This window comes from Armigeres subalbatus, chromosome 1 (genome assembly GCF_024139115.2).
Source record: "Armigeres subalbatus isolate Guangzhou_Male chromosome 1, GZ_Asu_2, whole genome shotgun sequence".
In the NCBI taxonomy this organism is placed as follows: domain Eukaryota; kingdom Metazoa; phylum Arthropoda; class Insecta; order Diptera; family Culicidae; genus Armigeres; species Armigeres subalbatus.
The window spans coordinates 219,905,731-219,917,988 of record NC_085139.1 but is presented as its reverse complement, the minus strand read 5'-3'; the positions used below and the strand labels follow the sequence as shown (position 1 = coordinate 219,917,988).

The 12,258-nt window shown below is 41.8% G+C and overlaps 1 protein-coding gene across 1 annotated transcript in view; it reads left to right on the top strand.

The window, feature by feature from the left end:
- The first annotated feature begins 2,701 nt into the window (after positions 1-2,701).
- LOC134207007 (low-density lipoprotein receptor-like) overlaps positions 2,702-12,258 on the top strand; it is a 275,204-nt gene continuing 265,647 nt past the window's right edge. Inside the window, exon 1 of the mRNA XM_062682747.1 lies at positions 2,702-2,911. The gene's annotated coding sequence lies outside the window, so the exon portion shown is untranslated. The remainder of the gene's footprint in view (positions 2,912-12,258) is intronic.

The window sequence follows — 12,258 nt, the reverse complement described above, 5'->3', positions numbered from 1 at the left end:
GTTTGTTGGAAGGGATCAATGGTGCGAACGATTAGAGGTAATCATACCATCTACCAGAGCTGCGGCAACGCACACGAGCTGGGAACAGCTTTCGTAGTGATGGGCGATACGCCGTCATCAACAATGTTCGGTACCATCGACCGCCGCGGTACGACCTAGAGCGACTGAAGCAACCTGATGTCGCCACTGCATACGCGCAGCATCTCGAGGCAGCGTTGCCGGAAGAGTCCCTCTTGAGGACTGCTGTAATACAGTCAAAGCAGCCATTAACGACGCAGCGGAGAACAACGTCGGGTATGTGGGACGAAGTCGACGGAACGATTGGTTCGACGAAGAGTGCAGACAGATTCTGGAGGAAAAGGACGCAGCGCGGACGGTCGCGCTGCAGCAAGGTACCCGGCAGAACGTGGAACGTTATAGACGGAAGCGGAGACAGCAGACCCGCCTTTTCAGGAGAAGAAACGCCGCCTGAAGGAAGCGGAGTGCGAGTAGATGGAACAGCTGTGCCGGTATCAAGAAACACGCAAGTTCTATCAGAAGCTCAACGCATCCCGCAAAGGCTTCGTGCCGCGAGCCGAAGTGTGCAGGGATAAGGATGGGAGCATCTTGACGGACGAACGTGTGGTGATCGAAAAGTGGAAGCAGCACTACGAGGAACATTTGAATGGCGCTGAGAGTACAGAGTGAAAGTTAAGGCGGCGGAGGAGATGACTACGTCAGTTCAGTGGACGATGGAAGCCAACCAGCTCCCACCTTGAGGGAAGTTAAGGATGTCATCCAACAGCTAAAGATCAATAAATCAGCTGGTATGGATGGTATCGGAGCTGAGCTGGCAACTTGCATGCACAAACTGATAGTCAGAATCTGGGAAACTGAACAGCTACCGAAAGGGTAGAAGGAAGGGGTTATATGCCCCATCTACAAGAAAGGCGACAAGCTGGAGTATGAGAACTTTCGAGCGATCACCATCCTTAATACCACCTACAAAGTGATATCCAAGATCATCTTCCGTCAGCTGTCACCATTAGTGAATGAGTTCGTGGGAAGTTATCTTTACTGTACGGCAAATCCTTCAAAAATGCCGTGAATATCAGGTCCCAACGCACCATCTGTTCGTTGATTTCAAGGCGGCATACGACAGTATAGACCGCGTAGAGCTGTGGAAAATTATGGATGAGAACAGTTTTCCTGGGAAGCTTACCAGACTGATCAAAGCAACGTTGGATAGTGTGCAAAACTATGTGAAGATTTCGGGCGAACACTCCAGTTCGTTCGAATCGCTCCGAGGACTAAGGTGATGGACTTTCGTGTCTGTTGTTCAACATTGCGCTAGAAGGTGTCATGCGGAGAGTCGTGGTACGATGTTCAACAGATCCTGTCATTTTGTTTTGTTTCGCAGATGACATGGACGGTGTGTGGCGGCGTATTCGAGGATGGAGAGATGTGGCCTCAAACCGTGTATTGTGGCGTCAAATTGTTGATTCAGTGTTATCTGTTTAGCTGTAAACTAAATTAATAAAATGAATGTTCTAGGCACAGACATCAAATTATAAATGCCTTATTGTATCGATTCTATCGAGGGGTGCCTAAATAGGATTGGAATCCTAATACAAATCTTGCCATGAATACAGCAACCAAATTGCTATAGACGAAAAGCAATGCAAATACAAATAGCCTTTAATGAAACCTCGTCATATCTCGCAATGGGCAAACACATTGGACGCTTTTCTCGGGGTACAGAGAGATCGTCATTTATTTTAATTCGTTGATCGTTGTGACTACTTATAGTTTATTTTGTATGTCTCTAACATAATTTTATCATCACAACATCACTCGAATTACATTAAAAATTTAGGAGGATTATCAAAACTGCAAATGTAATCGTTTAAGCATCGGGAAGCAAAAAAGCCAAAATTTGAATCCCTCTAGTCAGCATATCCCATCTGAGGAAGGCCGCAACAGCATGTGACGCCAGAAAAATATCACATATGGGTTCGAAAAAGTGTCAACAAATTGGAAAAATCTCAGGACAAACCCCCAGAGTAAAAACAGAACTTTTTTTCACCCCGGGAATCAATTGTCAAATGTGACTCATTCCGCTACGCAGCTCCACTGGAAAACTGGCACACGGGCTCACTCAGCTTTTCAACGTGGGCAACTGAGGCGGCAATACGTATCTGGATCAGCACAGTCTGCCCCTCTCCAATCCAATTGAAATAGAAAGTTCTGTCACCAGCCAGTCCAGAGGGCCGTATCGTGACCGACGTCGTCGTGGCACCAAGTCATCACCGACCGGGGACCGGTTTGTAGATCCTCCGCCTTCTCCCACACCACCTACCGCGAGGCGACCGACCAAACAACCGAAACGCTATAGGGACGAATCCGCAATCCGCACAGAGCTAGCTGCCAGCTCAAATAGCAGAGGAAGAGACTTTCCCAATCAAGCGACGAACTCTTGCGGCGTCGTCGTTGACGTCGCGTCGTTGCCACAAATTCCATATGCGAAGAAGCTCCAGTTCCACACCCGCGAATGAGTGGCTGCGGGCTGACTTGCCATGGATATGGGAGAGTGAGTGCCCGCCGTGAACGGCGGCTATCGTCACCCGTCGCGACGCCTAATTGGATAGCCGCGATCCACGCAAGAAGGTGGCTGTGAACGATTGATTCAGTGGATCAGTCGCTCACGAGAGCGTAGCGGAGATGGTTGTGCTTTTTCACAGTCTGCTGTTTTAGTTTCGAGTCGTTGACGAAGGGTTCTGTGAATTGTGCTTTGATTGGAGTTTTGTCGAAGTGGTGGGGTGCCTACCAACATAGAGCTACCTGTGTGCTTTCGAGTAGTTGTAGTGGTCGCGATCGGTATCGCCCATCGTCCACCACCCCCCACGGATTGAGCCTGTAGTGCCACTGATCGGTGAGCATTGCGTTCTGGTTTTCTGGTTTAGAGACGGGTACCACCTGTACTGCAGGGCAGAGGGCGGAAGAAGAAAGTGCGGTGCATACCAAGTACTAGTATCGTTATTATTGTTATTACTATTATTATAGTTGGGTTGGTAGCGCTAGTAGCTAGCGAGCATACACTCAAATGTGATTACGATCTCTGCGGCCATTAGAATTGAACGGACGGATAAGCGGAACGGAAGAGTTGAGTTGACTGTGCGTGATCTTCTTAGCAGGATCGTCGTCACCGCATTCGCTGTCGTGGCCATTATCCGTCACGATCGTCTTCGTCGAAACCGTCATCCGGATTCAGTGTAGTGTGGAGCAGTGTTTGGATTGGATTGGATGCTTCGCCAAGCCGAGACTGGAGATCGCTCTCGGTCGGTCCGGAGTGTGCGGTGACGTGAAAACGCAGAAGTGATTCGTGTAATTGGAGGCAAAGAAGACCAACCAAGTGAACGCTCGCGGGGTCTTTGCGCAAGAGAGAAGAGCACGTAGAAGGAAACGATGATACAAGCGAAAAGCGCAGAGTCAGCAAAACAAGAAGAAAAGTAATCACAAAGTGCACTCTCTCGGACGCGATCGCGTGGAATAAGTTAGTACAACAGCGAAAGGAAGACCAAGAAGCGTAAATTGCCGCAAAAACACGGGAAAACACGAACAAGAAGCAGCCAAAGAAGAAATCTCAGGTGTGTGCGACGTGTTTAGGTTCGCTCTTTCTATACATTGGATAAAAATTGTTACCTAGCGTATGTGTGCTATTTGTACGTGTGCTTCGCCATCAGAGTGGAAAACAAATTAGTTGAAAAAAAAAAGAATAGAGTTAGGGTAGTCTAGGCAAATGGGTACGGAAAGGTGTCGATTTAAATTCTAAGCCGCTGAGTAGTGATCGTGATTGTCTTCATCATTGCCGTTGTCGCGTTCGTCGATTTGTGTGTGCAAAGTGTGAAATTTGTTTCATCCATTAGCCTCATGTGACCGTCGCCGCTGCCTTGATACCATCCGCATTCGTCGTCGTCGTCGTCGCCGCCACGGACTGTTCTGCCATCGGATCTTCAATTAACGGAATCTCGCGCAGTCGTCTCAGTTCGCCCGTTTGTACTGGTGAGTGTCATACTTTTATCATCGTACAGCAGCAGTAAGCACACCTTGCTTTCTTCATCTTCTTGATGTAAGATACGATGAGGCGACATACATATGACAAACAGTGTCGGCGTGTTTTTTGCAACTTGATTGATTGTCAATTTACAGCAAAGAATATTTTATGATTCGCTGACGAAACGTTACTTATTTATCACTTTGATATTTAATTCTTATCTTTACACCCAACCAGGGATTGCAACATTTTATTGCAATCTCGCATTAGTTTCGCGTACAGTTTGTCATAATTTGCGACATATGCACAGATTGTATTAAGGGTCTGTTCACAAATTACGTAACGCAAAAATCAGAGATTTTGACCCCCTCCCTCCCCCTTGTAACAAAAAGTAACATTTTTGGAACCCCCTCCCTCCCCCATATAACCCGTAACTGAGAAAATGTTGATGCCATTTTTTTCTTTCTCTGAAGCATGTGGGTTTTGATATTTATTGAATACTGTTATATGGAACGGCACATGATTGAAACCAAGGATATCAAGAATGCAGCTAGTAAAAACGAAAATAGAATTTGCGATTATATGGCCATTCAAATTTTAGTTTAGCGGGACTGATCTGTCGAGAAATGAAAACGATAGACAAATTATTTTTAAATTGAACTGTTTAATGTGGTTGAAGTGGTTGAGCTAAAATGCAATTATTTACTTAGAATGAAAACTCTCTGGATTGCCTTTATTATCTTTGGCTTAGTTTGGAAGATCTTATCATAAAATACAATACCAATAAAAGGTTCGAGGTCGTTCCACAAAATAATATAACCTGTAGAAATCGTGAATATTCATCGTGAGGCAAAAAAGCATCGAAATTTAGCAACAATTATTCGAACAAAACTCACTGTCTCTTAGGATTCCCCAAAAAAAAAAACAAAATAGCTTACTCTGAGATAAAAAGTAAAAAAAAACTACAAATACTAGCATGGGACAATTATGGGTAGTATGGAAAGGTTGATACGTATTACGTCTTGATCAAGACATATTAGCAATTACTTCAATCAGTGATTTAAAAAACCCTTTAAATTTATTTTATTCGCGTTATGCGTAACATTTGCTAGTACCCACCGCCTCCCCCACCTTTTAGTGTAACAAAGTATAACGCAAGTTGGACCTCCCCCCTCCCCCCAAAAGCGTTACGTAATTTGTGAACAGACCCTAAGTAAACGGCAGGCCCTTGTATTAGGTCTCCGGTCACGAGAAAATAAGAACTGGTTATGTGTTAGTGTCTACATTGAATCTAATTTTACACTCCCCCCATCGAGGAGTGAAATGCTGTATACTTCGACAACCTCAGCAAGCATACAAAAAACTGGATCAAAGGCGGGAATTGAACCCGGACCCTCCACACTAAGCACATCTAGACTGACGCGCTAACCATCTGGACTATTTATCAGATGAGGAACGACGCGACCAAAGGCAATCATTATCCACGTTTCATGCTATGCGGATGTGACAAGTGGAAGGGTAACAGGGATAGCAATGAGTGATACGAGTGGAATAAGCACCGTGCATATTTGTGTCCTTTTCCGTTATCAAGCTAAATGGAATCGGAAAGATTGTGTGGGTTAAAGTTTTATTGCTGTACACGATTCATATACTTGTTCTAGGAGGAGTTAACGAGATTCGTTTGGATGTATTGATCGAAACCAAATGAACAGACTTAATGCAATGAGCTGTATTAACAAGTATGACATTCTCTAATCGGATTGAATGCGATATGTGATACAAAATGCCTAATACAAAGAATGTCATACAGAATTGTTTTGGGTGTATTATATCTACACCAAATGGCAGATTTGAATACAGTTTTGCATACGAACTTTACAGAAACTGTATAAAATTTTGGAATTTCGGAAGATTTCTATACAACCGTTCTATTGAAATCTAAGCAACTTTCCATCACCCAACCAGAGATTGCAACATTTTATTGCAATCTCGCATTAGTTTCGTGTACAGTTTGCCATGATTTGCGACATATGCACAGATTGTATTAAGTAAACGGCAGGCCCTTGTATTAGGTCTCCGGTCACGAGAAAATAAGAACTGGTTATGTGTGTTAGTGTCTAACATTGAATCTAATTTTACACTCCCCCATCGAGAAGTGAAATGTTGTATACTTCGACAACCTCAGCAACCATACAAAAAAATTCGATCAAGACGGGAATTGAACCCGAACCCTCCACCCTTAGCACATCTAGACTGACGCGCTAACCATCTGGACTATCTACCAGATGGGGAACGAAGCGACCAAAAGCAATCATAATCCCCGTTTCATGCTATGCGGATGTGACAAGTGGAAGGGTAACAGGGATAGCAATGAGTGATACGAGAGGAATAAGCACCATGCATATTTGCGTCCTTTTCCGTTATCAAGCTAAATGGAATCGGGAAGATTGTGTGGGTTAAAGTTATACTGCTGTACGGAATTCATATACTTGTTCTAAGAGGAGCCAACGAGATTCGTTTGGATGTGTTGATTGAAACCAAATAAACCGACTTAATACAATGAGCTGTATTAACAAGTATGACATTCTCTGATCGGTTTGAATGCGAGATTTGATACAAAATGCTTAATACAAAGAATATCACACAGAATTGTTTTGGGTGCAGGTAACCATTAAGCACTTTAATAAGCCTTATATACACCATATAACAACATTTCAGTGCTTATAAGCTGTATATATGATTTTCAAGTGCTAATTAGCAGTATAAACTTCAAGCAGTAAAAGAAGCCGTATATCGGTATATAACGCTTCGATATAATGCTCACCAGCCCTGTGGATACAAGTCGAATAAGGAAATTATTATTACCAATTTAGAGCTACTTTCTATGACGTTTTGGTAGAATCAATAACAACAACACCTAGAGTTTCAATAATAAGAACAACCTGTCTCTTTTACTCGCACTAGAAATCTAGAAATCTTGTGTGAATCTGTCGTGTATGCTTTTCAATGGTATCTACATAACATGGAGAATGCCGGATAAATGTTTAATGGGCTGTGAATTTATTCTACGGAAATATTTATTAATCTTCACCTGGAAGATTCTTCTTGAATACAAAAAAGTTGCGTCTACTTATTTACAGATTGTTCCTTAGATTGTTATTGTTTCATTTTCAATACTTTCTCGCCTATGTTATAGAGGCAGATGGAATTCTTCTGCTTTTTATTCCTTCCCAGCAATACATCTATTCAAATCCGTGATGGATCATATGGTAAACTGAGCGGCCAATCTAAACCAAAACCATCAAACACAGTTCGAGCGTTCAAGCCCGGAGTTAAATATAATTATCAAAAAAATCATCGATTCCCCAACGGGAAGAAAAAAGAAAGAACGCATTAAACAAATATTTTCCATTTCATTTTTTTCCGTTCCCTTCCAACTCGTCTAAAAATTTTGACATTTTGGCATAGGCGTGGAAAAATAGGTAGGGGCAAGCACTATATGAGCCAAATAATTCGCCAAAAGTGGCTTTTGAGCAGCACTAAAGAATCTTTTAAGTCTTATAAGCACTGTTGACAGGGTTTTAATGCGACTATAGAGCCGAAATAAAGTCGATTTTAACGGCTTAATGGTTACTTGGGTTTGACAGAAATCTCGGCAATAAATTTCGGGTACTTATTCAAAAGGACGTATGTGATTTTGTAAACAAAGATTCAAACGTCAATTTGTCCAATCTGAAGGCACTCCCACGCAAACCAACACCACCAACTGGTAGCCGAATCCTCCCCCTATTTGTCTGTGGTGATGGTTTACGTGGGAGGGCTATAAGATCGGACAAATCGACGTTTGAATCTTTGTTTATAAAATCACATACATGTTTTTGAATAAGTACCCTACAAATATGTTTGCTGGGGCTAATGGGGTGCTAATCTCGGTAAAAGTTTAACATTTTGCTGAGATCCCGATAAAAAAAAGTTTATACAATAATTGTAAGATTTCGTTGTGGTCGTTGTGGTCGAAATACGTATCTGCAAAGATAACGAAAATTAACTGGTGGAATTAAATGGACAGTACTTAATTCGTCTTAGACTATCGAATTATGTCGTGAAATTTGACGAATCCGACCATTGTGCGCTGTCGCCACCGACGATTTTCGGTTCGGCGCTCACTTCTACTGCCGTTCTACAAATAATTGTCCCATGTACATAGGAAATCTTAATAAACATGGGATAAATATGCGAATGACGGTAGTCTAGGACAATTGTTATTTAAATATTTGCGCAGAACCACAGGATACCACTTGGTGCAAGAACGCTGCCTACTAGAACAATAGCGTGCATGCGACAATGAGTGGAACCGGTTTCTCGGATTTTACGGAAACGGCCATATCTCAGGTTTTTGTTGTCCGATCTGTGACATCAATATATCAATCAACTCAGGAAGAGCTCTAGTTTATGTAAAAAATATAAAAAGAGTCAAAATTTCACCCAATCAAAAAATACAAGCGCTCAAAAATAGCATTTTTGACATGCCCTCAAATAATCCGGATTATCTCCGGTATCCAGCGGTCTGAAGATGGATTTTTTTTTTCTTCCTTCCAAAATTTATTCCTTCTGATTCTTCGTCTACATAGAAAACTTTATATGTAGACGAAAAATCAGAAGGAATAAATTTTGGCTGTTACGCCCTTTTCAAATGTTGGTCTAGATATATGAGATGTTTCAAGGTCTCCCAATCGTCCTGGAGTTTGAATAAAATGGTCTACCAAATCAACCAAGGCTTCCATGATGTCTTCAGTCGAGGTATCAACTCAGTTATATTATCCGAGTATTTGTCTTTCACTTGAGTCTCAAATCGAGACATATAAGATGTTTCAGGATCTCCAAATTGTCCTGGAGTTTGAATCAAATGGTCTACCGAATCAAACAAGGCTTTCACGATATCCCCAGCTACGGTGTCAACCCAATTTCGTTTTCTGAGTATTTGTCTTTCACTTGTGTCTCAAATTTTAGCATGTAAGATGTTGTCAGATCTCCAGAGTTTGAATCAAATGGTCTACCAAATCAACCAAGGCTTCCATGATGTCTTCAGTCGCGGTATCAACTCAGTTATGTTCTCCGAGTATTTGTCTTTCACTTGAGTCTCAAATCGAGACATATGAGATGTTTCAGGATCTCCAAATTGTCCTGGAGTTTGAATCAAATGGTCTACCGAATCAAACAAGGCTTTCACGATGTCCCCAGCCGCGGAATCAACCCAATTTTGTCTTCTGAGTATTAGTCTTTCACTTGTGTCTCAAATTTTAGTATGTAGGATGTTGTAAGATCTCCAAATTATCCTGGAGTTTGAATCAAATGGTCTAATAAATCAACCATGGCTTCCATGATGTCCTCAGCCGCGGTATCATCAAAATCATGCCCTCCGAGTATTTGTCTTACACTTGCGTCTCAAGTCCAGGTATATGAGATGTTTTAAGGTCTCCAAATTGTCCTGGAGTTTGAATCAAATGGTCTACCGAATCTACTGAAGCTTGCATGATGTCCTCAGCCGCGGTATTATTCCAAACATGCCTTCCGAGTATTTGTATTTCTCTAGTCTCTCAAGTCCAGATATATGAGATGTTTCAAGGTCTCCAAATTGTCCTGGAGTTTGAATAAAATGGCCTACCGAATAAACCAAGGCTTCCACGATATCCCCAGCCACGGTGTTAACCCAATTTTGTCTTCTGAGTATTTGTCTTTCACTTGTGTCTCAAATTTTAGCATGTAAGATGTTGTAAGATCTCCAAAGTGTCCTAGAGTTTGAATCAAATGGTCTACCAAATCAGCCAAGGCTTCCATGATGTCTTCAGTCGCGGTATCAGCTCAGTTATGTTATCCGAGTATTTGTCTTTCACTTGAGTCTCAAATCGAGACATATGAGATGTTTCAGGATCTCCAAATTGTCCTGGAGTTTGAATCAAATGGTCTACCGAATCTAACAAGGCTTTCACGATGTCCCCAGCCGCGGAATCAACCCAATTATGTCTTCTGATTATTAGTCTTTCACTTGTGTCTCAAATTGTAGCATGTAGGATGTTGTAAGATCTCCAAATTGTCCTGGAGTTTGAATCAAATGGTCTAATAAATCAACCATGGCTTCCATGATGTCCTCAGCCGCGGTATCATCAAAATCATGCCCTCCGAGAATTTGTATTTCACTTGCGTCTCAAGTCCAGGTACATGAGATGTTTTTAGGTCGCCAAATTATTCTGGAGTTCGAATGAATTGGTCTACCGAATCAATCAAGGCTTGCAAGATGTCCCCAGCCGCGGTGTCAACCTAATTTTGTCTTCTGAGTATTAGGCTTTCACTTACGTCTCAAATACAGGCATATGATATGTTGTAAGATATCCAAATTGTCTTTGAGTTTAAATCAAATGGTCTATCGAATCAACCAAAGCCTTCACGATTTCCTAAGCCGTGGTATCAACTCAATTATGTTCTCCGAGTATTTGTTATTCACTTGCGTCTCGAAACAAGACATATGAGGTGTTGCAATATCTCGACAATGTCCTGGAGTTTGAATCAAATGGTCTAATGAATTAACCAAGGCTTCCAGGGTGCCCTCAGCAACGGTTTCAATTCAATTATGTCCTCAGATTATTGGTCTTTCACTTGCGTCTAAAATATGAGATGTTGTAAGATCTCCAAATGCTCCAGGAGTTTGAATCAAATGGTCTACCGAATCTAACAAGGCTTTCACGATGTCCCCAGCTGCGGTGTTAACCCAATTTTGTCTTCTGAGTATTAGTCTTACAATTGCGTCTCAAATTTTTGCATTTAAGATGTTGTCAGATCTCCAAATTATTCTGGAGATGTCCCTATTGTTCTAGAGATTGAATCAAATGGTCTACCGAATCAACCAAGGCTTCCATTATGTCCCCAGGCACGATATCAACGCATTTGTGTCCACTAAGTATATTTAGATTACTTACTAAATGAATTTGGATGATGTATCACCCCAATTGTGTTCTCCTTGTATTTATAGTTTACTTGCGGTCCTCCAAATTGCCCTAGAGTAAGAACCAAATAATCTACTAAATCAACCTCGCTTGGAACTCTGTTTCCAATGAAGGTTTGTTCCATTTTTTTCTATATAAGCGAGCCGTTCAGTTCTAGTCTGGCTTACCTCGGTTCCCAATTATGTCATCCGAGCACATGAACATAATTTATTGATGAAAATGACATGATCCTGGATCCCCAAACTGCCCTACATCCCCAGCACAGGTATGCACCCAATCGCGTCCTCCAAGATCATTTTATTCGATTGTTAACACGGCTGCGAACATCATGAAAGCCATTGTTGATTTTGTAGACCATTTGATTCAAACTCCGGAACAATTTGGAGATCTTTAAACAACTCATATGCCTAGATTTGAAACGCAAGTGAAAGACAAATACTCTGAGAACATAATTCAGCTGATACCGCGGCCGTTGACATCATGGAAGCCTTGGTTGATTCGGTAGACCATTTGATTCAATCTCTAGGAGAATTTGGAGATCTTAGAACATCTCACATGCCTACATTTGAGACGCGAGCGAAAGACAAATACTCGGAGAATATAATTGCGTTGTTACCACGGCTGGGACAACATGAAAGCCATTGTTGATTCGGTAGACCATTTGATGTAAACTCCAGAGCAATTTGGAGTTCTTACAACACCTCATATGTCTTGTTTTGCGACGCAAGTGAATGACAAATACTCAGAGATCATAATTGAGTTGATATCGCGGCTGGGGACATCATGAAAGCCTTGGTTGATTCGGCAGACCATTTCTTGCTTAATTTTTCAAAAGGACCTAAGCAACATTTTTTCATGAATTAATTTGAATAGCGCAATCAACAGAACAACATGAAAGATTTTGATTGCAGTACTCATTAATTCATGAAAAAATGTTACTTAGGTCCTTTTGAAAAGTTAAGCGAGATTTGATACCAACTCCAGGATAACTTGGAAATTCTAGAACAACTCATATGCCTACATTTGAGACGCGAGTGAAAGACAAATACTCGGAGGACATAACTGGGTTGTTACCGCGGCTGTGGACATCATGGAAGCCTTGGTTGATTCGGCAGACCTTTTGATTCAAACTCCAGGACAATTTGGAGATCTTACAACAAATCATATGCCCAGATTAAAGATGCCAGTTAAATACAGATATTTGGAGAACATAATTGGGTTGAT